This window comes from Neoarius graeffei, chromosome 2 (genome assembly GCF_027579695.1).
Source record: "Neoarius graeffei isolate fNeoGra1 chromosome 2, fNeoGra1.pri, whole genome shotgun sequence".
In the NCBI taxonomy this organism is placed as follows: Eukaryota; Metazoa; Chordata; class Actinopteri; order Siluriformes; family Ariidae; genus Neoarius; species Neoarius graeffei.
The window spans coordinates 11411813-11439624 of record NC_083570.1 but is presented as its reverse complement, the minus strand read 5'-3'; the positions used below and the strand labels follow the sequence as shown (position 1 = coordinate 11439624).

Genomic DNA, 27812 nt, shown 5'->3' with positions numbered 1-27812 from the left:
TGGTGATGATGATGAGAGTGATGATGATGATGGTGAGATGAATGTGATGGTGAGATGAGCATGGTGATGATGATGAGATGGGCGTTATGATGGCGAGATGAGCATGGTGATGATGATGAGAGTGATGATGATGATGGTGAGATGAATGTGATGGTGAGATGAGCATGGTGATGATGATGAGATGGGCGTTATGATGGCGAGATGAGCATGGTGATGATGATGAGAGTGATGATGATGGTGAGATGAATGTGATGGTGAGATGAGCATGGTGATGATGATGACGAGATGAGCGTGATGGTGAGAGCATTAGAATAAACGCTGCAGCTTTAGATCTGTTTGGGCAGATCGTCCAGACCTGGAGGTGAGACAGCTGGACATACTAAAGTGCTGCTGCATCACTCTCCCTCGGTCGAGCTGACAAAAGCACTGCGCCACTCTCAGCAGGTAGACTGGCATTGTGGGTAATGTAGGAAGTAGCGTCCAGAATTAAGGTCTCATGTTGCTTATAAAGATTGATATTTAATCTCATTTTCCTTTGACGATTTATCAGACATCCGATTTAATGAGAGAGGAAAAAACCATTTTGGAGTCATGCATTTAAAAAAAAAAAAATTAAGTGGCACTCGTGCGCGCACACATCTGTCCGGTAATGTGGGTCGGCGTGTGCGCGCTCTCGAAAATCCCCGCCCCGGCGCGCCGTTTCCGTGACGTTACCCGTCTCAGGGACAGCTCGAGCGCTCTGTCGGTCGGTCTGCGTTTGATAAGAGCAATCTGGATACCGAGAGAGAGAGAGAGAGAGAGAGTCAGGTCGGGAACGGAGCCGATCCTCCAGAGTCCGGAGTCCTCGCGCTGGGCACGGTAAGGCAAACCGGACCGTTAAGATGGTGCGCGCGCGCGCAATCAATGCCCATGAAGCTGTGCGTAAGAAAACGGTAAGCGCGCTTTATTGTAATGGGATGAGTGAAGAGTGATGTAATCCAGATCCGCCTTCCTGCGGAGTTCTGATTAAAGCACGAGCGGATCCGGTCCGGGTCAGGTGTGTGTTGGAGCTCGGGTTATTAATGACAATAAGGAATGTGTAGGAATAATCAGCCGCACGGGTTTAGAGGAGAGAGGAATGCTTCTTCAGTAACCACAGTCAGGTTTTCTAGATCCATCTCATGATAAACATCTCATCTCATCTCATTCTCTCTAGCCGCTTTATCCTGTTCTACAGGGTCGCAGGCGAGCTGGAGCCTATCCCAGCTGACTACGGGCGAAAGGCGGGGTACACCAGGGGCGCAGATAGGATTTTTGAACTGGGGGGGACTGAGCTGTCAGCAAATGATTCCATTTTGTGTATATATATATATATATATATATATATATATATATATATATATATATATATATATATATACTACCGTTGAAAAGTTTGGGGTCACTTTGAAATGTCCTTATTTTTGAAAGAAAAGCACTGTTCTTTTCAATGAAGATCACTTTAAACTAATCAGAAATCCACTCTATACATTGCTAATGTGGTAAATGACTATTCTAGCTGCAAATGTGTGGTTTTTGGTGCAATATCTCCATAGGTGTATAGAGGCCCATTTCCAGCAACTCTCACTCCAGTGTTCTAATGGTACAATGTGTTTGCTCATTGCCTCAGAAGGCTAATGGATGATTAGAAAACCCTTGTACAATCATGTTAGCACAGCTGAAAACAGTTGAGCTCTTTAGAGAAGCTATAAAACTGACCTTCCTTTGAGCAGATTGAGTTTCTGGAGCATCACATTTGTGGGGTCGATTAAATGCTCAAAATGGCCAGAAAAATGTCTCGACTATATTTTCTATTCATTTTACAACTTATGGTGGGAAATAAAAGTGTGACTTTTCATGGAAAACACAAAATTGGCTGGGTGACCCCAAACTTTTGAACGGTAGTGTGTATACATGTTATTTCACCTCCCTCACTGCCATCACCAGGAACTACCTGCAGGCCCGGACAATGATAACATTTTAACATAGCCTATGGAAATCCAAAGTTTACACATTATCATCACGCACAGAAATTGCAAAACTGCAAAACTAGTTTTAAAACCGCTAAGTTCCAACTGTTAATCATAGCGAGAGGCTGGGCTATGTGTGTGTGTGTAAAGTGTAAACCAGTGCATCCTGACTTTCTAACTATGCCTGTGTGTTGCGTGAGCGGCAGTCAGTCAACAACTCTTCGCAAAGTTTCCTTATGAAACAATATGCTCGCTGAAATTATGGCAGGGAACGCCAGATTAAACATTAAAACTGCCTTCTGAGCACTGAGGCTACCACCGAAAGAAGGAGGCTACCAGAAAGGCATCTCTACTCCGTACGATTTTACTTTCACTACGACATTACTTTGAACAGACTATCAAAAAATTGCAAGATGATATGATAAAGTAAGGCACAGTTTACTTACAGTCGTTTTTTTTTTTTAAAACGATGCAGTCGTTTTCTGCCTTTTGGCACCCTTCATCATGCCATGTTGGGGTCCTGAACTAGGAGGCGCTGTCCCCGATATGCCTGTCAAACTTGTTATGGGTAACCATAGCAACCAAGCTCGAGCTCGCAACCTGTGCAGTCTGCGCAGTTGCAACGATGTATACACTGCTGTGCACCTCAATAAACCGAATGGTAATTAGTCTTTTGATTTTTTCGTGAGGTTTATGCAAAGAAAGACAGCATAGATGTTTTTTCCTCCCTATAAGTGGGGGGGACCGAACGAGGTGAATTTAAATCTGGGTGGGACGAATCCCCCCCGTCCCCCCCTCTATCTGCGCCCGTGGGGTACACCCTGGACAAGTCGCCAGGTCATCACAGGGCTGACACATAGACACAGACAACCATTTACACTCACATTCACACCTACGGTCAATTTAGAGTCACCAGTTAACCTAACCTGCATGTCTTTGGACTGTGGGGGAAACCGGAGCACCCGGAGGAAACCCACGTGGACACGGGGAGAACATGCAAACTCCGCACAGAAAGGCCCTCGCCGGCCACGGGGCTCGAACCCGGACCTTCTTGCTGTGAGGCGACAGCGCTAACCACTACACCACCGTGCCGCCCCTCATGATAAACATCTCTCTGAGAAATAAAGACACCAAACCAAACCAAACCAAGCCAGGAGGCATGTGACAGCCTGCTCTAGATCTTCATCAGACGAAGAGCTGGAAGTGTGTGGCTTTCTACGGGAATCTGGACACTCAGAGCACTTGAGCTGAAGGAAATGGAGTTATATAGAAAAATGATACACTTCTGGAATGGGAAAAAAAAAACCCATAAGGTTTTCTTCTGACTCACTTTCATAATAATTTAAGGTCCATCATAATAGGAGCGTAAGGACCACCTTCCCAGGTAAGATGCACGATAAAGATACCACAGCAGTGATGAGAAACGGTACCTTTTATTTCTGGGAGTGCAATGCGATCATCTAAAGTCTGGAATGAACCCAGGAGCTGATTTGACGTAGCTAACCAGAGCACTTACCGTAAAAGCTATGTCCATGAGGAGGGTATTATGTGGACCGTACTTTTTGACGAGCACACTTTTAGTCCGAAGCTTTAAGAGCTACCTGATGAAGATCAAGAGCAGGTTGTCATGAGCCTACTGTTATAAATCACTCAGAGGGTATCAGTTTTCTCAAAATGCATTTGGGTTGGCGCCAAACGTAAAACCATCACAAGAAGATTTAATAATCAGTGACGAATGAGCATGAGCACCTACTGACCAGATGATGTCCATTGAATGAACATTCATTCCTGGGCCAGACTGGTCTGAAATACATCAGCTGAGATTGACAAATGGATTAGATGTTTGTGGTGGTGAAGCAGAAGCTCTATCTGAGGATGAAGCTCTGTGTTTACCGCTCTACATCCCTATCCTTCACATGTGCACAGAGAACAAAGCAATAAGGTTACGGAAAACCAGTTCCTCCACAGCCTTGGTAGACTTAAGGCCTCTGCATGCTCGTGTGACAAGGCTTTCGCAGATAGCTTTTCGCAGACAGTTGTAATTTATTGTTGAGCGGGGGAATAGGCGTGCGCGATGTTATTCACCGGCACAACGCAAGGGGGCGCAAAGTCGCTAGGAGTAGTTGGTGGGTGTGGTTAGTGGAGTGTTTATCCACTGTTAATGACTAGAACTTTTTTTTTTTATAATGACTAGAACTGGAGTCGTATAGATGTACGTACTTCCTCACTTCCTCAATCAACCGCTCTTCATGCTGCTCCATCTTCGCTCGTGTTTTTAAAAATGCCGGTTGTGAAAACAAAAACCGGGAAAGTAGGGAAGCGGAAGCGCGTGTACAGCGGGTACAGTTTGATGTGGATTTTTCTGTTCGTTAATAATTATTCATATTTTCTTGTCCATTCAATTGTGAATATGGAATTACTTGAACAAAGCATAGTTCTATTTTTTAGAATTATCCACATCAAGAAAAATCCACATCAAACTGATAGGGTGCACCTCAATGATGTGTAAATATACAATAGTGAATAATCTGAATTGAAAATACATAATTGTCACAGGTGTTTATTCAGCACATGCTCTGAATGACCAAGACACGTGGTTTCCTCTCCCAAATGCAAGGGCTGGGCAATGTGGTTCTCTCTCCAGTTGAAGTTCATGTTGTCGTGGCTCAGGTGGCTAAGGCGCCATACCATAAATCCGGGGGCCTGGGTTTGATTCCGACCTGAGGTCATTTCCTGATCGATCTATTTCCTGTCTCTACACTGTCCTATCCAAATAAAGGTGAAAAAAGCCCCCCCAAAAATTGTGATAACCTCAATTGCCTTTTTGTACTACTGTGAATGCCACTGTTCAGCAAAAAGAGAAATCTATGTTGGCAGAATGAGGAATTGAAAATTGACTTAATTAAGAATTCTTAATAAAGATAACAGTGTTATCATAGTTTGGATTATCATGGGCACATCGTTGGCAAAACATAAAATTATTAATGCAGACTGTTGCCTTGAAATTTCAAGTATTCTCAACTATTCTTTTTTACAGTGGGTGGGGGGGCTACGCAGACACTGTCTGCGACACCGTCTGCGAGGACTGGGTTGTCAGCATAAATTGGCCTTTATCCTTCACAAAAGAGTGAGGAGGTTGACATCTGGGAGAACGTCGGAGTAGATCCATTTAATTGATAGATAAGGTGGTTTGGATGCTCCTTGATTTGTTCATTGGTTGGTTGGTTGGTCCGGATCCAGGACCAATGGTCTTGAGATCATCTGCAGAGCCTCCTCGGGGAGCTGGAACCTGTGGTTGGGGATAGAGAAGCCTGGAAAATTAATGAACGAATGAACGAATGATAGTCATCAAAAAGACGTATCAACATCTCACTAACATCTCAGAGACATAATTTAAACATTGTAGTGCTCGCGGAGTTAGGTGTCCACTTTACCTGAACACCACAGAGTGACCTACATGGTTTTGTTTGTAATCACATCATCAAACAGGTTCTGCAGGTGAAAGCACCAGGTCCTGCAACCGTATCCTCTCACAGCCCTTATTTTTTTTTTTTTACAGAAACGTGAGACTGTGCATTAGGAACGCTCCCACTTGTGCTCTGTTCTTCAATCAGATTGACATCCAGATGCCTTTGCATACCTGTGTAATTTAAAACAGGCCAGTGAGCTCTGTATAACGCTGATGTAGACAAGTCGACCTGGTTTCTATAGCAGAGACGCTGTTGTTTGTGAATAGTCCCTCAGAGTTTATTCAGGGTGGTGTGAAATCTACATTTTTCAGAACGGCGACATTTAAATGACCTTCTGTTCATGTTGTTTGTGAGATTCCACTGTTGTGATATTGACATCTTTCTACGTCGATGTTTCTCAATATGGCAGAACCTACAGGAGTGTGTTTTGAGTTGGATGTTAATTGTAAGTACACTGACACTAACTCAGCAGCTAGATGCTGGCTAGATACATTGTTAGTCTCAGTGATTCACTAGCTTAAAGTTTCACATTTCGGTTGCCAAGCAAGAGTGCTTCCACAGTTTTCACTACTTGAACATTAGGGAAATTTACAACCTTCCAGAAATTCATATCAATCTCTGAGTGAGAGATCTGGAAAATTTCCTACAGCTTTGTCAAAGTTAAAGTCCTTTCCGGGCCAGGGCCTGGTCTTCCCAGGCAATCTCCCGTCCCAGTACTAACCAGGCCCTTAAGGCACATTGGGCGGCGCTGATCTCCACTACTATAGACCCTTCCCACTGACGCCACCGGAAACCGGAAGTAAACAGACCCTGCGCCATATTGGAAGACCAACAAACTCGTGATCAAGGGGAAATAACGGCAGCGCGCAGAATTTAAACCCACGAGGCACTTGGTTCATCAAAAACCTACAATGGTAAACTTTTGTGCTGTGTTAGGGTGTTCTAACAAAGCTGATGGGAAAGGTGAAAAGAAGTCGTTCTTCAGAATACCAGCTGTGTTTGAGACACAAGGGGAGCAAACTAAGGAGCTTTCTGCCAGGAGACAGAGAATAAGTGCATTACTGAGTGTCTGTGAGCAAAGGAGAGCCTGAACGTTGCAACCTCCCTATTGGCTGTTTATTGGCTGTTTGTAAAAATGTATCAATTGTTGCCCTTCATCGCGGACTCGAGAGACGAGACAAGTTAGTTCGTTGGTAGCAGAACAAAATATCTGGACACAAATCGGGTTTTCAGAAAAGGAAAGAAAATAAACGCAGGGTCGAAAATACAAAAAAGGAGGCAGAAAATGCAAAACGAGTTTTAAGGTAGGACAAATGGTTACTTTTCTGAGGCAGCCCGCCGTGGCTGCAGGCTTTCAGTTGTGTCATTGAATGGTTACTTTTCTGAGGCAGCCTGCCGTGGCTGCCTGCAGGCTTATTTATTATAGCCCATTTAGTTAAAATAGTTGATATAAAATGTTTATAGTTATAGTTATGTGATGGTTGTCCTCAGTGTTCGAACTATGCCGATATTTTCGGGGGGTCCCTTTTTTTCCCTTGGGGGGGAGGGGGTGCTTGCGCTTGTCTCGGAGCGCGGATCTCCAAACACATGAGAAGCCTCTCTTACGCACATATCATGCGGACTCCACACCTCCACACACGCATCGCGTCTGAAGTCATAACTCATCAGGGGAAATCGTGTCCGCATTGGCATGTTCAAAAAACAACCTCGCGTCAACAATGATACCACACGCAAGAAAACAAAAAACAGTCAGGCTACTCAACAACCAACCTGGCAGCAGCAGTCGTTGTCATATCGGTTTATTTTATCTTTGATGTAAACACAACACTTCGGATATGCAAATGCTTCCCGTTACACACGATTGCTATGTCAATAAACATCATTTTGCCAATATTTTAGAGACCCCCCAACATTTCCCAAATCATGTTTTCAAGGGATCTCATGTCTGTTTCAGGGGATCTCGGATCCCCCGAGTACCCCCGTAGTTTGAACACTGGTTGTCCTGATTTAGACTGGTGTTTTGTTTGTTTTTTTGGGGGGGGGGGTTGCGCGATGTTGCACCCGGGTCCAGATTAGGGCAGAACTGGCCCTGGCTACATTTCAGGTGTAGTTTGTTTTATGTATGTATGTACTTGCATAGATGTGTACTTGGTCTTCCAATATGGCGACTACCGAAATCTCGCGGTGCGGTGATGTCATGCGGGATCCCTCTATAGCCCTCAGCCTCTCGCCTATACAGCTAGGTTCACAGTGGGGTTCCTTACATTGTCCTCTGGTAACCGCAAGAGTTTGACTCCCTACTCGCATCTGTGTTGCAGCATGCCTTGCCAGATGGCAGTAGGTACCATTTTTATGATGGTCTTTGATATGACTTGACCGCGAGTAGAACTAACCACTAGGCCAGTTCGCGGTAGCCTCAGTGATTAGCTAGCTAGAGAGATCTGGAAGATTTCCTACAGCCTTGACTTCTCCAAAAATTAAAGCGAGTGAATGTCACTGAAATCCATTCAAACCCTAAACCAGATTGAGTTTGAAAATAAATGCCAAGAGAGAGCTTGGCTATATTACGAATCATCTCAAAGAAAGGCGTTAGTTTCTATGTATGACATAAACACATACAAAAAAAAAAAGATATACCCAAAGACACGTGGGCTGGGCCTGTGTATAAAAACATTTGAGGTGCAGAGAATCGTTAATAAAACACATTTTGATGAGGTGCAAGACGGAATATGGGTGATTACTGTGGCTGGAAAGATGTTCATCCAGGAGTCTACAGGTGGATGATGATGATGATGATGAAGAAGCCTTTATTTGTCAAGCACAGTGAAATTCCTCCTCTGAAGCAGTGAACATACAAGTGAGCAATGAGCACACACCCATACCCGGAGCACTGGGCAGCTATACTACAGCGCCCAGGGAGCAGTTGGGGGTTCGATGCCTTGTTCAAGGGCACTTCAACCATAATACAGTTGGAGGAGAAAGTGCTGTTCATTCACTCAACTCCCCTCACATTTTTCCTGCCAGTCCCAGGAATCAAACCAGCAACCCCTTTGGCCCAAGGCTGCTTCTCTAACCTTCAGGCCATGGCTGCCCCCATGATGGCTTCACAGTTGAGATGAAATTGGATGGAGTGTGCCCCTGTAGGCTCTATCCAGATGAAGTCGGAAGACATGTTCTCTCAGGAGCCCAAGCAAGTACAGAGCACGCATTTTGATTTAGGATTGTTAAGCCGTACCACAAGGTTGGTCCTATTTATACAACATCTTAATTTATATTTCCATTTTATTCTAAAGGTGTACTTACACTCGGTGAGCCGTACCACACCTGAGCACATTTGAACCCCAAAGTCTGTTTTGTTTGAATAGTGTGATTACGCTCAGCTCCGATTCACTTGGACTGCTTGGAAGAGGTGCACTCGAGTGTGGTTCAGTTTGGCTTGTGCACAGTGTGATCGCGAACCACATGGAACTCGAACACTATAGACCCCTTGCGCATTTACATTAGCAACCGTCGCTACCCTATACCTGGGGGACAAGTGAACTTTGTTTACATACTGTTCACATACTGAAGCCAAGCGAAGATATCCGACGTCTGTTGCTGTTGTCCGAAGAAAACTACAGCTAAATAAAAAAGCTCGACTACCGGATTACTCAGATAATCTTAGTCAGAAAGAAGCGAAGGACAGATATACACAGAAATTATAATTTATTAGTGGTTATGATCCATACAAAATTCCTCAAAACAACTGGAGTGACGGTGCAGATTTGTGACCTAGCATTAGCTACATGTTGGAATAGACTTTCTTTTTCCCAAAGAGTCCCAACATGGAAGAACAGTTAAAAAAAACTACAAAAGCAAGAAAAGCTTCTTTGTGTAAAGAATTTTTCCTGACATCAGCTTTTGGGAACAGAATGTTGCGAAAGCCAAAGCATTTACTCTCAAAGGACTCCTACCTGAACTGTGGGCTGGATCAGTGTTTCTCAACCACTGGGCTGTAGCCCAGTTGAAGCAGATTTTTACTTGTAGATTTTCTTTTTACTCGTACAATTGCTGGGTTGCATCCAAGGTCACATCTGCCTCATTAAGCTACGGTCACACTACAGCTCGCGATGCTTTGCGATGGGTTATCAATGAAAATGAGGCAATTTGATGGCAATATACACGTGAGCTAAAAATTGTGGTCACACAGTCGGTGAACACTTGACTGTCGCGCCTTTGCACGCTTGAGTCTGGCACAGCTCGAGTGGCTGCACGCGCTCACGGAGCACATTGTGCACGCACTTGGGACCCATTCGTTATGAGAAACACCTGACGCTGATTTGAGCACAAATCAGCACACACAAATACGGAAGCTGTTTTCACAGAGACTTTGCGAAGCATTATCACTGTCACGTTTGTTTCCAACCATGTCTATAACACTCTTTAAATATTCTGCTTTGCTTTTGCTAATTAAAAAAAGAACTTGGAAGATGGCTCTGGACACTTACAGTAATGCATTTATGTCTGAGGACTTGCTGTCCACTTGCTAATTTTAGGACTGCAGTTGTCATGAACAGTTTTGCACTCGAGTTTCCATCAAATTCAAGTTCAAGTTTTATTTGTCACATATAATTACAAGTAATTACAGTGAAATTCTTATGTACCTTAGGTCGTTGCGAGTATAAAAATATATAGATAAGAAAAATTAAAAACAATAGAAATAAAGGGGGGGAAGCATGGTGGTGTAGTGGTTAGCGCTGTCGTCTCACAGCAAGAAGGTCCGGGTTCGAGCCCTGTGGCCGGCGAGGGCCTTTCTGTGTGAAGTTTGCATGTTGTCCGCGTGGGTTTCCTCCGGGTGCTCCGGTTTCCCCCACAGTCCAAAGACATGCAGGTTAGGTTAACTGGCGACTCTAAATTGACCGTAGGTGTGAATGTGAGTGTGAATGGTTGTCTGTGTCTATGTGTCAGCCCTGTGATGACCTGGCGACTTGTCCAGGGTGTACCCCGCCTTTCGCCCGTAGTCAGCTGGGATAGGCTCCAGCTTGCCTGCGACCCTGTAGAAGGATAAAGCGGCTAGAGATAATGAGATGAGATGAGATGAGAAATAAAGGGGAAGGGGGTGGGGAAACACCCTCAAGCTATATTAATGAGTGGAAGCATGGCGGAGATGTGATGATTGTGTCCTTAAAGTCCAAAGTGCAGTAGTGCATAGTAGTGTACCTTGTTATCATTATGAACAGTTCAACAGTCTGATGGCCTGAGGGAAGAAGCTCCTCCTCATTCTCTCAGTGTTGGCCTTCAGCTGTCTGTAACGTCTCCCTGAAGGCAGCAGGGAGAACGGTCTATTATTTGGGTGGCTGGGGTCGCTGGCAATTTTCCTGGCTCTGTCCCTGCAGCGGTTGGAATAAATGTCCTCTAGGTTAGGGAGGGTGGTCCTGATGGTTCTCTCAGCAGAGCGAACCACCCTCCTGAGAGCCAGCTGATCTCTCCTGGAGGTGCTTCCCATCCAGTTAGTGATGCTCCCACTCAGGACACTCTCAATAGTGCAGGAGTAAAAGTTCCTTAGTACCTTGAGTGGGAGTTTGAAGTCCTTCAGTCTCCTTAAGAAGTAGAGGCACTGGTGGCCTTTCTTAACCAGAGTGTTGGTATGACAGGACCAAGAGAGGTCCTGTGAGATGTGGACACCCAGGTATTTGAAATTGTCCACTCTCTCTACCTGGGCCCCATTGATGCAGATGGGTTGGAGGTCCCTCTGCTGCTTTGCTGGTGTTGAGTGTGAGGTTGTTCTCCTCACTCCAGTCCACGAGATATTTAATCTTGGTCCGGTAGGCAGACTCATCGTTATTGGAGATGAGGCCCACCACAACTGTATCATCAGCAAACTTAATGATGGTGTTGGAGTCTGAACACAGACTCAATGAACAGTTTATGATTTCAACAAAGCAGACTTCATGTTAAAACTATGATTTTCCTGGTTTCACAGTTATACTTTGTGCCTCCATAGGACACAGTTATAGAAGCGAGTTATTTATAATCACGTTATTTGTCATAACCCAGATGAGGATGATGTGTTCACTCCCTTTTGAGTCTGGTTCCTCTCGAGGTTTCTTCCTCATGTCATCTGAAGGCAATTTTCCTTTCCACCGTTGCCACAGGCTTGCTCATTGGGGATAAATTAGGGATAAAATTAGCTCATGTTTAAAGTCTTTAATTCTCTGTAAAGCTGCTTTGCGACAATGTCTACTGTTAAAAGTGCTATACAAATAAACCTGACTTGACTTAAATATAACACCTGCTAATAAACGCTCTTCCTGCACTTGGATCTGTCTACTGCCGTCTATCTTGTAGTGCCCTGATCCATAGATCTTTAACCCAGCCAAGTATAAAAAGTTGTACTCCTCCATGCTCTTCCAGGTTTTCATCTGTTTGTCCGTATAGAACGATGTCTTCAGCACGAGGTAGTCCAAGATGTCGGGGGACTCAACAGATGGATAATTTTCCAACTCATAGGAAAAATCCTTTTTTGTTAGTGTGTAAGGATCTAATCCCATTGAGTGGTTTCTGTATCCACTTCTTTTGAGTGTACTTCTTAGCTTTAATAACTTACTTGTTTGCTGAACACAAACATGGCAATAGGTTATTGTGTTAATGGACCAGACTCCACTTTTGGATCATTAATCCCTTTTGACTGAGAATGACTTGCATGCATGGGTTTATGATGGCTTCTGGTACATTCATACAGTTTTAAATACCATACCTACAATTAAAACAGTTTGTTGTTATTGCATTTATTTAATTCCTGGGCTCCCATCTGTAATAGGGAGTGATGTTGCATCCCATTAATCAGACCCTCCAGGATTTCGCGATGTTGCGATTTGCAACTTCAATGCAAATTCAGCCAATCCCCGCGAATTCAGGGCGGTGTTGCAATTATATCCAATCACCGCAACTTTCCCGCAAATTTGACCAATCGTTGGCGTCGTCTTGAGGTGACGTTGACAAACTACCTTCCGCCTTACTTCCGTGTATACGTTCAAGAGAAGCAGCATGTGCGAGTCAGTGTTTATATAGGCTTAAATTCTGTTACTGAAAGTGTGTTATGTTTACAGTGAAGGACTGTGCGCACTTTACATTATTTTTTTTCTTAATACAAGAAATTAATGGATGCCAACATTTTTGGCAAAATGGTATTTTATTTTCCATTGTTTAGGCAGCTTCAGCATCATACTGTGAGGTTCTGTTCAAATTGTTTTTTTTCTTCTATGAAGCCTGAGCCATTTATTTTATTAGTTTATAATTATTGTTTAATTTAGTCTTCAGGAGAGACTGCCTGCACACAGTACTAGTATTAATAGTTTTTTTCTTACATGAAAGCTGAGGCATTTATATTATATTTTAAGGTAACTTCATGTTGTGCTGTGAGGTTCTATGCACTTTAACTTTTGAACCAACAGGTGCATTTGGATCAGTAAAGCCTATTTTTCTGCATTTTTGTAGTCCTGGTAATCTTTTATATTGGTAAAGTTGTTTATAGGACCATTTCTCAGTGTCTTTGTTTTTTTAATCAATAGTTTTTCAGTAATAACTTAATATTTAACATATCACTCAATTTTAATCACAAAAAGAGAAAATCGCAACAATTTCTCGCAACTTTCACTTCCTTCCGCAATGTAATCGCAACAAAAACCTAAAAAACACCGTAACTTTCACTTCCTCCCGCAATGTAATCGCAAACCTAAAAAACACCGCAACTTTCATCGCAATTTTTTGGAAAAACCCCCGCAACATCAGACATTTTAGCCCGCAACAATCACAAAAAAGGCCCGCGGAATCCTGGGGGGACTCTGATTAATACACTTCACAGTAGATTATTATATTCTAATAGAATAGATAAGCCAAAATAATTGGGGATTTTTTTAATGGGTCCCGACTCATTACAAGTGTGAATAGGTGGGCCTTAAAGCAGAAAAGGTTGAGAACCCCTGGGCTAGATGGTATTCCCGGCCCTCCATGTCTCAGCAAGCCCAAGGGCATCTAGTTACAGAACTATTTGCACTCTGTATTTATAAAGTGAGACTTATTATTGTTAAAACAATATCTGAAGTGTTATTATTTGTAAAATAACAAAAATCTTACTCTAGACTTTCAAACAATGTTGTAAGATTTTATTTTAATTTAATCTAATAGTGGATGGTACAATAATTACAAACGCTAACAGAATCTGCACATTCCGGTTGTAGCTATAGTCATACAGTAACTATAATCATTCTTGTAATAATAATTTCAAGAAAGTAATGAACCTACAGTTCGAGAGAGTTCTACACAAACACACTGAATTTTAAAACAGCTGCACGCATGTGAAATGGAAATAAATTGACTAAGGCAGGAAAAACTATTTTGGATAAAATTGTTATTGTCCGTTACACACTGATCAACCTTAGGTTAATGTTCAGTTCCCTCTTCATTTATTCTTGGTTCAAAAGGCACAACTGAGTCACACAGGTTGATCAGTGTGTAACGGACAATAACAATTTTATCCAAAATAGTTTTTCCTGCCTTAGTCAATTTATTTCCATTTCACATGCGTGCAGCCGTTTTAAAATTCAGTGTGTTTGTGTAGAACTCTCTCGAACTGTAGGTTCATTACTACACTCCGGCTCCATGGGGACATTTTGCACAGGACTGTGTTCCTCTGATAACAGAAACAAAGCTCTAGCACTCCCTGCTCTTAATCTGTTCTGTTCTTTCAGGATATATAGAGCATGTCGTGCCTTGTTTTGCTTTTCTGTTTTTTTACTGAGTTATGTCTGAGTTGTTTGTTTGGTGCCCAATCTGGGCTTTTTGTGTCGAATAAGGAAGCTAGTTCACCTGTAAGAAAATCAAACACTTTCATGAAGAAGCTAACTCAAATGAAAGCAGAAAAAATAAAACAAGGTTCGTCAGCAAACTCTTCCATACTCACTTCAGACTTTCTATTTTTTTAAAATACATTTTAAATACAATTGTGAATTTCTCCGGAGTTTTCAGGCTTAGCGCCTCTTGTCGTATTCTCTTTAACCACTCATTTCTTCGTTGTTCTTGAAGCATTTGCTGCTCTTTGTTAACATTTTTCTTGATAGCAGGGAGACGGTAATGCCTTTTTGTCTATTTAACCAAAAACAGTGCAAACACGGACCATACTGAAGCCAGATTAAGCCTTGCTCACACGAAAGATGGTGTCTGTTTGTCCCCCAGGTGAAAGTGCATGATGTGATGCATGACATCATGTGCAAGGGGTCTATAGCATGCACTTTTCAATCCAATGGAGAATAATATGTTATTATAATATATAATGGGTTAATAACAGGTCTGGTTCTCTCTCATCTTATTGAACGTGAATTGAGTCGGTGATGATGTAATGATGTAAGTGCACTCAGGACCGGAACATAAAGCGCAGTACACGGTAATTGTTCCTAGTGTGAGCGAGCCCTAATTGAACTGTAGCGGCGCTTGATTTGCCCCAGCCCTCAGAAGCGCACAGCTAAAAAGCACACAAGTCATGTGCATACATTTCATTTGCATAAGACACACCCAGATTTTGAGTTTGCTCCACCCAAAGCACGTAACTGCCTTTATGGTGCGTAAATCTTAGACTTAAGTCAAGGAAAGAATCTACGCAACCTGAAAACCTCATAGCTACACGCTTTTTTGAATTACGCACATGAGAGAATTGAGCCCATGAAGGGAATGCAAAAAAATGTATTAAAAATATTTGCTGATTGTTTAACCTGTTTGGAATGAACACAGTGCTGGTGGATGATGTTCTGTGGTGGTCAGTGTCAACTCAAATCTAATGACTGCTAGAGAGCCAATGATGATCAAGCTTTTGGCTTTATGCTTAGATAAACGTGTCTGCCAAATCTCATCATCTCTAGCCGCTTTATCCTTCTACAGGGTCGCAGGCAAGCTGGAGCCTATCCCAGCTGACTACGGGCGAAAGGCGGGGTACACCCTGGACAAGTCGCCAGGTCATCACAGGGCTGACACATAGACACAGACAACCATTCACACTCACATTCACACCTACGCTCAATTTAGAGTCACCAGTTAACCTAACCTGCATGTCTTTGGACTGTGAGGGAAACCGGAGCACCCGGAGGAAACCCACGCGGACACGGGGAGAACATGCAAACTCCGCACAGAAAGGCCCTCGCCGGCCACGGGGCTCGAACCCGGACCTTCTTGCTGTGAGGCGACAGCACTAACCACTACACCACCGTGCCGCCCGTGTCTGGCAAATATATATATATATATTTGGTTGACTGATCAGGTGGTGAAGAATAAATAAGGAGTTGAACATGTTAGAAAAGCCTAATGGTGGGATCTGTGGTGTGGTTTAGTGTACAGTAGCAGGCATGACGGTAAAAGCCATTATCCAGCTCGCACACTCTCTCTCTCACACACACACACACACACACACACACACAGTCTCTGTCTCTCTCATACACAGTGTCTGTGTATGACGAACCATTTCTCCTTGCTCCCTGTTTTTCTCACGCTGCTGGTTGCCATCATCACATATTGAATAATTACACTATCTTGCTGGAAGGAACAGCTGCTGCTGTGTGTGTGTGTGGGAGGAGTGTTTGTGTGATCAGCTGTTTACAGAGACGGGCCAAATGCTGTATTTTTAAAATGCAGTAAATATCTCGCAGGGAATGTTCTGGTGGATTTTAGAGCAGGCGCTCGCACCTCAGCTACTCTACAACACTGTTCATGAACGTCTCGACCCGAATGGCTCTCTGTGCTCTTCAGTGGTTTCCATGCTCTAGAATTCTCTTTTTGGGAAGTGGTGTCTGAGCTCTAGAATAGTCTGTGTGTTCTCGAAGTGAATCGTGTATGTTCTGAATGAAACAGGACTGATGGTCTCAGCTGTGATAGAGCCAGAAAAGCCATAGTGCAGTTAAACACAGCAGGTTGCATCACTACACAGCGGTGAGGATAAACAGCACGCTACTGCGACGGGGAGCTGAAATGAGATGTACATTAGTGCAGAATGTGTGTGCGTGCGCGTGTGTAGTACGTATTTCAGCAGCAAGAGTTCTACTACTGGCACTATACTATATTTTCCCATGGAATAAAAACGTGCTCTATTCCCCTCTAATGGGTTTCTTGATGGCATGCAATATTGTTATCATATCACATATCCTTCATATATTATGCCACTCTACCCCATGGAGAATGAGCGTGCAATATTGTTATAATGTGAAGATCTAATGACAAAACTTTTCTGCTGCGCATGCACATAATCATTTCTTTGCCGGCCGGGAAAGAGAGAAGACGAGGCGAATCCAGTGCTAGGTTTAAGCATTAAATAAATAAACTGAAAACTGAAACTAAAGATGTGCTGAACATCCAAAAGGCTACCAAAACTTCATAATATATTCTTCACGCATATTTACAAGAGAAAAACATGCCAACGGACATCGAAAAAACTGGAAGAGAGACATGTCGGAGATGTAAAACTTCTGCACTAGTGAGTGACTGTGACAGTTTGTAAACAAACATGGCTGCCAGGTTTGCTTCGTTAAAAGCGGAAGGTTTTGAGAGAATTTAGGGCTGCCAGGTCGCTCCGTTGTGTGTAGCTGTCAATGTTGAGTTTAAAAGTAGCTAAGCAAATTACACAGGGAAATTAACCCAACCTGGCTGCCATGCTTGTTTACAAACTGTCACAGTCGTGCACTCGCATGGAAGTTTTACATCTCTGACGTGTCTCTTTTCCAGTTTTTCAATATCCATTGGTATGCTTTTCTCTTGTACATATGCGTGAAGGATAGCTAATGAAGTTTTGGTCACCTTTTGGGTGTTCAACGAGTCTTTAGTTTCAGTTTTCAGTTTATTTATTTAGTGCTTAATTATCTCATCTCATTATCTCTAGCCGCTTTATCCTGTTCTACAGGGTCTCAGGCAAGCTGGAGCCTATCCCAGCTGACTACGGGCGAAAGGCGGGGTACACCCTGGACAAGTCGCCAGGTCATCACAGGGCGTGCTTAATCATAGCATAGCTAATTCTAGCAGCAGCACTGGATTAGCTTTGTCTTTTCTCTTTCCCACCAGACAAAGAAATGCTTCTGCGCATGCGCAAGAGAAAAGTTTTGTTATTGGATATTTACATGAGCTCCAATGTGTGATGTCATGCTGTCTTGAGAACCGTGCAATATCGTAAACCATATTCAACGCTCGTTCTCCACTGGGTAGAGTAACGTAATACACGTCAAACTGAATAGATGAAACCCACTAGAAGGGAATAGAACACATTTTTATTCCATTGAAAAAGTGTCCTGTATGTATAATAATTACCGATATTTCAACGGCGAACCGGTTCAAAATTAAAATTATTTTGATTAACTTGTATATATTTTTTTGTGGATGTGTCCATATAATATAAAGAAAATTACATGGTGGCACGAAGATATGAAGCTTATCTTCTCATATTGAAAAATGTATAACTCATTCACTCGTGAATATGTTCACCACTCAAAGATAAACTTCATATCTCTGCGCAACCGTGTCACATCCTCGATATCATCCACTGCATTACTTTGTCCTATACTCAACTACAACCCCGATTCCAAAAAAGTTGGGACAAAGTACAAATTGTAATATTCTCTGGAAATATTCCTGAGCCCATTTTGTGATTTCCAATACAGAAGCATGCCTGTATGTGATGCAGGGCCGTCTAAGGGCCCGAAGATCATGGGCACCCAGTATGGTTTTCCGGCCTTGACCCTTACGCACAGAGATTCTTCCAGATTCTCTGAATCTTTTGATGATATTATGCACTGTAGATGATGATATGTTCAAACTCTTTGCAATTTTACACTGTCGAACTCCTTTCTGATATTGCTCCACTATTTGTCGGCGCAGAATTAGGGGGATTGGTGATCCTCTTCCCATCTTTACTTCTGAGAGCCGCTGCCACTCCAAGATGCTCTTTTTATACCCAGTCATGTTAATGACCTATTGCCAATTGACCTAATGAGTTGCAATTTGGTCCTCCGGCTATTCCTTTTTTGTACCTTTAACTTTTCCAGCCTCTTATTGCCCCTGTCCCAACTTTTTTGAGATGTGTTGCTGTCATGAAATTTCAAATGAGCCAATATTTGGCATGAAATTTGAAAATGCCTCACTTTCGACATTTGATATGTTGTCTATGTTCTATTGTGAATACAATATCAGTTTTTGAGATTTGTAAATTATTGCATTCCGTTTTTATTTACAATTTGTACTTTGTCCCAACTTTTTTGGAATCGGGGTTGTATAATACACTACACTATATTACTCTACTACATGAAACTTTACTCCATATTACATTATAGTACACTAAAATACAATACACTGCCATACTAGAAAAATTATACCTAAAAATGTATTAATGTGCCTGTACAGTTGCTGAATCCAGAGCCTCTCTCTCTCTCTCTGTGTAAGATATTAATAGCAGAAGCCTACACACTGGGTCATGTATGAGCGATCAGTGTGGAGACGTGACCTAGAAAAACGGTCTATATTGTACACTCACTGATGTAAGTCCATCCTAGAGGACATGGGTTGCTCTAAATACTTACAGTGCTCCCTCTCTTTCTCTGTGCGTGTGTGTGGGCTCGAATGTTGGTATGGAATTTGTGGCAAAAATAACAGAGCTCTGCAAGAATAAGCTAAAACTACATTTTGCAAATTTGACCATGAATATCTCATCTCATCTCATTATCTCTAGCCGCTTTATCCTTCTACAGGGTCGCAGGCAAGCTGGAGCCTATCCCAGCTGACTACGGGCGAAAGGCGGGGTACACCCTGGACAAGTCGCCAGGTCATCACAGGGCTGACACATAGACACAGACAACCATTCACACTCACATTCGCACCTACGGTCAATTTAGAGTCACCAGTTAACCTAACCTGCATGTCTTTGGACTGTGGGGGAAACCAGAGCACCCGGAGGAAACCCACGCGGACACGGGGAGAACATGCAAACTCCACACAGAAAGGCCCTCGCCGGCCCCGGGGCTCGAACCCAGGACCTTCTTGCTGTGAGGCGACAGCGCTAACCACTACACCACTGTGCCGCCCACCATGAATATGAATTAAAAAAAAAAACTAGAGCGGTGGCTACAATTATTGACACCTTAGATCTTTTGGCTGTTGCAAAAGTAAAAAACACTTTAAACACGTACATTGTGCATGAAGAATGACTCAAACTTCTACCGGGAAAAAATGAGTTGATTCCCGATTACTTAGCGTATCAGATCATGTGACACCGTTCCACAATTATCGACACCTTTGTCCACAGTTATTGACACCGTTCCACAATTATCAACATCCAGATGATTATTTATTAAAAAAACAATCGGTATGTCGTATTAAGTTAATAAAACATAGTTTTTGCAATCGGATTCCAAATACTCTATAAACATTCCATTCTGTTATGAATCAGAAAAAAATGATTATAAATCACAGCACTTTTATTTTTTTAAAGTACTTCATCTACTTCAACAATGTTACACAAAGATCGATCCATAACAGTTGTAAATGTCACTTAATTCCACAGGGTGTCGATGATGGTGGACACCGGTGAAAGTGATCACTATTATCGACACCTCACGTGACTTCTCAAACGCGCGTTTAGATACAAAATGGCGACTGTCAAATGAAAGAGTAAGAAACAAAGTAGGTTTCGACGAGGAGATCATGAAATATCGGTGAATTTGATCAGTAAAAACATGTCCATGAGCTTTCCACCATGCTTGCCTGCGATGATAACGTCTGGGTTTTCTGAAAAATTGCTGATTGTACTGAAAAAAATTCCATTTCAGGTGTGTCATCAGGCGACAAGATCAAAGGGTGAGGCGGGTCTTCCGGTTGATTAATTAACTAATGATAACTGTTGTAACTGAAACTCACCTTTGTAAAATTGTTTTTTATTGGTAAATCTGAGAAGGTGTCGATACAACCCCGATTCCAAAAAAGTTGGGACAAAGTACGAATTGCAAATAAAAACGGAATGCAATAATTTACAAATCTCAAAAACTGATATTGTATTCACAATAGAACATAGAAAACATATCAAATGTTGAAAGTGAGACATTTTGAAATTTCATGCCAAATATTGGCTCATTTGAAATTTCATGACAGCAACACATCTCAAAAAAGTTGGGACAGGGGCAATAAGAGGCTGGAAAAGTTAAAGGTACAAAAAAGGAACAGCTGGAGGACCAAATTGCAACTCATTAGGTCAATTTGGCAATAGGTCATTAACATGACTGGGTATAAAAAGAGCATCTTGGAGTGGCGGCGGCTCTCAGAAGTAAAGATGGGAAGAGGATCACCAATCCCCCTAATTCTGCGCCGACAAATAGTGGAGCAATATCAGAAAGGAGTTCGACAGTGTAAAATTGCAAAGAGTTTGAACATATCATCATCTACAGTGCATAATATCATCAAAAGATTCAGAGAATCTGGAAGAATCTCTGTGTGTAAGGGCCAAGGCCGGAAAACCATACTGGGTGCCCGTGATCTTCGGGCCCTTAGACGGCACTGCATCACATGCAGGCATGCTTCTATATTGGAAATCACAAAATGGGCTCAGGAATATTTCCAGAGAACATTATCTGTGAACACAATTCACCGTGCCATCCGCCGTTGCCAGCAAAAACTCTATAGTTCAAAGAAGAAGCCGTATCTAAACATGATCCAGAAGCGCAGACGTCTTCTCTGGGCCAAGGCTCATTTAAAATGGACTGTGGCAAAGTGGAAAACTGTTCTGTGGTCAGACGAATCAAAATTTGAAGTTCTTTATGGAAATCAGGGACGCCGTGCCATTCGGACTAAAGAGGAGAAGGACGACCCAAGTTGTTATCAGCGCTCAGTTCAGAAGCCTACATCTCTGATGGTATGGGGTTGCATTAGTGCGTGTGGCATGGGCAGCTTACACATCTGGAAAGACACCATCAATGCTGAAAGGTATATCCAGGTTCTAGAGCAACATATGCTCCCATCCAGACGACGTCTCTTTCAGGGAAGACCTTGCATTTTCCAACATGACAATGCCAAACCACATACTGCATCAATTACAGCATCATGGCTGCGTAGAAGAAGGGTCCGGGTACTGAACTGGCCAGCCTGCAGTCCAGATCTTTCACCCATACAAAACATTTGGCGCATCATAAAACGGAAGATACGACAAAAAAGACCTAAGACAGTTGAGCAACTAGAATCCTACATTAGACAAGAATGGGTTAACATTCCTATCCCTAAACTTGAGCAACTTGTCTCCTCAGTCCCCAGACGTTTACAGACTGTTGTAAAGAGAAAAGGGGATGTCTCACAGTGGGAAACATGGCCTTGTCCCAACTTTTTTGAGATGTGGTGTTGTCATGAAATTTAAAATCACCTAATTTTTCTCTTTAAATGATACATTTTCTCAGTTTAAACATTTGATATGTCATCTATGTTCTATTCTGAATAAAATATGGAATTTTGAAACTTCCACATCATCGCATTCCGTTTTTATTTACAATATGTACTTTGTTCCAACTTTTTTGGAATCGGGGTTGTATATATACACAGTCCCTATGCACAGTGCTGCCGATTCTAATTTCACCGTCTTTGTTTTAATTTTTTTGTAGGTATCCCTTAACATTTTTTTAGTTAATTCCCAAATACAAATGAAATATATTTTCCCAACAAGGCAGCAGCTAATCATAGAAAAATATAGTCGTATTTCCGTCACCAAATAATCAACAGCAACATGGAGGACGTTAGCTACACCTAAATATCTAGCTAACAGTCCCATAAATGGTTCATTACAATGTAAGTGTAAATAGTACTTTGTGATCATATTGTGTATAGTTTTATAAAGCCTCGCAAACTCTTTCAGTCAAGTCAGTGTTGCTTTTACACTTTTCCTTCATGCTGTTTTATTGTTCCCTTCCTGGGTGTGGAGATTTACTCGACCTTAGAGTCACACTGAAGCCTGACGAGTGAAGGGTGAAAAAGAAAAAAGACACTTCAGAAGGAACTGAGCCTGAAAATCCGTAAGCGCTGGCCTGATACTCTGATACGTCGTGAGAGAGAGAGTTTAGAGGAGTTTAACCTCCAGCTTTCAGATAAACGTGTATAAACTGTGTATAACCCTGTGTAACACACACACACACACACACACACACACCCCAGTCTGGCATGTGTACACTTTTACTAAATAGTTCAGGCCTGAGCCCGAGCCTGTGTGTTTCCTGTGTGAACAGAGGACTCCTTCTTCCCTCCGCGCAAAGCATGCTGGGTAATGCTCTTGGATAAGACACACACTCTGTTAGCGGAGGAAGTGGTGCTGAATGCTGATTGGTCAGTGCTGTGTGCAGGTGTCTATCAAACCCCAGTCAAAGAGTGTGTTTGTTCCAGTGTGTGTGAGGTCAAAACACAATCCAGTGCATTGTTTTTATCATGGAATTGACGTTTATCCGTGTGTGCAAGAAATGAACGGAAAGCCTCCAGCCACGCTGGCAATTTGAGGATAAGACTGAAGATGCCAGGTTTAAAGATTTAGCATCCGAACTCGTTTAAATATTTACGAGTGTGTAACGTTAAAGTGCCACACACAGAGTGAACATTATGAGCATTCGAGTGTATTGTTTTTCATATTCTATCGCTTTACATGTAACTCAGCTAGTGTTACTCTGTTTCCATGGTGACGGTAACCATATCTGAAGTAGGCTGTTGGTGTTACACAAGTGAAACGCTAGTGAAGTGTGTGCCATCGTTTAACATTGCATCGCTCGTCGTGAGTCAGTCTCAGGTTTAAATGGTTAATAATTCAGTTCACTCCATGAATTCTGTGTTCGACTTGAACTGATTTAACGAATTTATGTAGTTTATCCTGTTTGCGTGGGTGATAACTCACTTTGTCCTCACGGGTGAAGGTGTTTTTTTTTTCCCTGCTAAAACAGCAGAAGCGCGTTTCACACAATCACTTTGTGTGGCACTGTGTCATTTGAGCTTCTACAGACACTGCGAAAAGTCACTCACCAAGCTGTTCAAATGAATAAAAACGAGAGAAAAGAAACATTTTAATGAAAATCATTACAGTTTTATAACAAAAACAGTCTGCTGGATATTTGTGTGTATGTGTGAGGGAGAGAGAGAGAGAGAGAGAGAGAGTCTGATTTATTGTGTGTGTGTGTGTGTGTGTGTGAGAGAGAGAGAAGGCTTTCAGCCGTAAAACGTCTGCTATCTGGCCAAAACTCAGATCAATGGACAGTGGAGACTATTTACTGCTGCTGTTGGCTCTTTACCCATCCATCCATCCATCCATCCTTCTTTAAATTCCATGCATCCATAGCTCTTTACTATCTCTATTGTTTTATTGTTTTATTGTTTGTTTGTTTGTTTGTTTTAAGCCCCCTGCCCAGGGACCACAGATGAAAGTTAGCTGTATAGCTAATTCTGGTATGGGACTTGTTCTGTACATGGCCCCTGTTAAATAAACTAATAAACTAAACTTATTCCATCCATCTTTACAATCCTTCCACCCATAGTTCTTTACTGTGTATTATTCCTTCCATCCATCCATCCCATCCATAGCTCTTTACCGTGTACTATTCCATCCATCCATCCATCCATCTCTCTTTACCATCCATCCTTCCATCCATAGCTCTTTACCATCTATTATTCCATCCATCCACCCACCCATTGCTCTTTACTATTATTCCATCCATCTGTCCATTTATAGCTCTTTACCTTCTATTATTCAATCCATCCATCCATCTATAGCTCTTTATTCCATCTGTTATTCCATCCATCCATAGCTCTTTACCTTCCATCCATCCATCCATCCATCCATCCATCCATCCATCCATCCATCCATCCATCCATCATTCTTTAAATTCCATGCATCCATAGCTCTTTACTATCTCTATTGTTTTATTGTTTGTTTGTTTGTTTGTTTGTTTTAAGCCCCCTGCCCAGGGACCACAGATGAAAGTTAGCTGTATAGCTAATTCTGGTATGGGACTTGTTCTGTACATGGCCCCTGTTAAATAAACTAATAAACTAAACTTATTCCATCCATCTTTACAATCCTTCCACCCATAATTCTTTACGGTGTATTATTCCTTCCATCCATCCATCCCATCCATAGCTCTTTACCATCCATCCATCTATAGCTCTTTACCGTGTACTATTCCATCCATCCATCCATCCATCCATCCATCTCTCTTTACCATCCATCCTTCCATCCATAGCTCTTTACCGTCTATTATTCCATCCATCCACCCATAGCTCTTTACTATTATTCCATCCATCTGTCCATTTATAGCTCTTTACCTTCTATTATTCAATCCATCCATCCATCCATCTATAGCTCTTTACCTTCTATTATTCCATCCATCCATCCATAGCTCTTTACCATCCACCCATAGCTCTTTACCTTCTATTATTCAATCCATCCATCCATCTATAGCTCTTTACCATCTATTATTCCATCCATAGCTCTTTACCATCTATTATTTCATCCATCCATTTATAGCGCTTTATCTTCTATTATTCCATCCATCTATAGCTCTTTACCTTCTATTATTCCATCCATCCATTTATAGCTCTTTACCATCTGTTATTCCATCCATCCATCTCTCTTTACCATCTATTATTCCATCCATCCATCTATCCATCCATCTATCCATTTATACCTCTTTACCATCCATTATTCCATCCATCATTCAGTCGCCCATGAGACGTCTGAGGCCAGTTCTAGTCCATTACAACAGAATAACCATATGAAAACAGATTAGATCACTTAAAAAGAATTTACAATATACATACTCTGCCACAATATCTTCCATTTCATGTTAGAATTTAAGCTCTATGACTTTCGATGTCGCCGAATTGTTACAGATTGTTTTTGGAATGTCGCTAGCATCCAAAATGGTGCCTCGCTACTTGGCGCAGAGGATTCTGGGAAGGGTGAGCCGGCCCCTTTAAGAGAGTGAACGTAGTGTACTCTTCTCTGATTAAAGGCACTTGGCTTTCTAAACAGGAAACTATGAATGATGCCATTTCCTGTTCCTCACAGTGCTTTGAGCTGAACTCCCAGTGAACACTGCAGAGGAACAAAGGGCTGCATCCTCAACGCCAGCATTCCAGAGACGTTCTGAGTGGATGAATAGAATTCAGAGCCTTAAGGAAGGGTATGTCAGCTTGGTTATAAAGACATGTACAATCACTGAAACCTGAAAACAAATATGTTGTTCTTAATGGAGCCAAAAAACAACAACGCATTTTTAATCAGCAAATTAAAATCCGTGTTTCAAATGTCAGTTTGTGGTTTATTGGTCTCTCGCTATTCATAAGCGAACAGGAGTCTGGTCCAACTTGAGGCATCTCCAAGATGGCCGGCGAATGGACAAACTTTACTAAAAGGACTTATATATTAAATGTACAGTACTCTATTTTGGATAGCTTTTAGTAGCCAATCAGAACAAATCTGTTTGCATAAATTATTGTGGCTGGTTAAACGTAGCGCTGTGATAGACTGGTAATCCAGGGTGTCGCCCAATGTCAGCTAAGATCGGCTCCAATTTCCTCCATGCCCCTGACAGATAAGCGGTATAGATAATGGATGGTTAAACACTACAATTGATTAAAAAAAAACCCAGGGAAAGTAGGGTTCAACTCCTCTTCAGCTAAATAAATAGCATGAGTTTGGTACAATCACTTTCAGTTCATTTCTCTGTTCACGTTTTCTTTTTATTTCTCTTCTGCTGAAGTGATTTTAATTTGCGTTTAAACAGGTTCATTCCTATGGTTCCTATAGAGAGCGTGCACGTGACGTCACGAGGTCACGTGATATTTGTTTATCTGCCATCTTGGACGGCAAGGCCGCGCATAGAACTTAGACGAACCCGTTCTAATTATCAAGTGTGTGGGAGTAGATCTTTCGAGAATGGTTATATCTTGTTCAGCATTTGGTTGTACCAATAGACAGGGCCAAAAGGAGGGCCTGTCATTTTATAGATTCCCCGCAGACGAGGAGAGACGCGCAAAATGGGTGTCCGCTGTGCGAAGAGAAAACCGGAACCCCAGTTCTACCAGCCGAATTTGTAGTGAACACTTCATATCAGGTAGGTGTAATCTTCTAATTCAATACTCCTAGTACATCTGTTAAGTTGATTTTCGTATTGAATAATAATTCTGCACAGATAAAGATAGCGGGCGGCACGGTGGTGTAGTGGTTAGCGCTGTCGCCTCACAGCAAGAAGGTCCTGGGTTCGAGCCCCGGGGCCGGCGAGGGCCTTTCTGTGTGGAGTTTGCATGTTCTCCCCGTGTCCGCGTGGGTTTCCTCCGGGTGCTCCGGTTTCCCCCACAGTCCAAAGACATGCAGGTTAGGTTAACTGGTGACTCTAAATTGACCGTAGGTGTGAATGGGAGTGTGAATGGTTGTCTGTGTCTATGTGTCAGCCCTGTGATGACCTGGCGACTTGTCCAGGGTGTACCCCGCCTTTCGCCCGTAGTCAGCTGGGATAGGCTCCAGCTTGCCTGCGACCCTGTAGAAGGATAAAGCGGCTAGAGATAATGAGATGAGATAAAGATAGCGGTGATTTGTGATTTTTTTTTTCAGACAAAAACATACATATTTACAACCCTGTCATTATCTGGAACTGAGTTTAGATTTCGAACATTCTTACGATAAAACGTCCTGCATAGCCTCTTTATGATAAACGTCTTAATGCCACTTACCCGTGAGGTTATCAAGTAGACATTCTTCTTCGGAACCTTCCAGAGGTATAGTTGGGATACCCATCCCGCAACAAAATATTTATAAGCTTCCAGGCTCTTGTAAGCTTTGAGGGCTTTGCCAGTGTAACACGATTCACGATTAACAAGAAAATTGTAAATGTCGTGGTAGGCCAGATCGGGCAAATCGCCGGCACCGCAGCTCCGAATTCCCCTGAACAAGGATTGCGGCAAGTTGTACGGATCTGCAATCCCCAACCTGGAACACTTTTCCACGTAACGCTGCCTCACGTCACCTTCAAGATGCTGAACAAACTTGGACAAGTTATCGCACGATGTAGATGGGGTATTTTCCGAATTTTCTTGGGGATTACTCCCTGGATCCATTACACTCGCGCAAGGTAAACAATCCTGAAGCCGTCCAATATGGCGGAGTAAACACGGACGGGTCACGTGACTGCACATCCTCTATTGGGTCTTGGGGTTTTCTGTTCTTTTTTTTTTTTGTCATGCAGAATACAGACTACTGCCCCCTTCTGGTATGGAGATGAGTTTGCTTCTACCTGCATGCACAACATACAGACATGTTGGCTGTCATTTTCTCAGTCTTTGTGGC

General features: G+C 42.4%; 1 protein-coding gene across 5 annotated transcripts in view; it reads left to right on the top strand.

The window, feature by feature from the left end:
• The first annotated feature begins 708 nt into the window (after positions 1-708).
• The window catches only part of itsn2a (intersectin 2a), a 109131-nt gene continuing 82027 nt past the window's right edge, over positions 709-27812 (top strand). For 2 of the 5 annotated variants that reach the window (XM_060913805.1, XM_060913807.1), the window contains exons 1-2: positions 709-858; positions 25536-25650. The gene's annotated coding sequence lies outside the window, so the exon portion shown is untranslated. Of the gene's footprint in view, positions 859-25535; positions 25651-26443; positions 26584-27812 lie in introns of all 5 variants that reach the window. The other 3 variants (XM_060913806.1, XM_060913804.1, XM_060913808.1) reach the window with 3 other exon arrangements.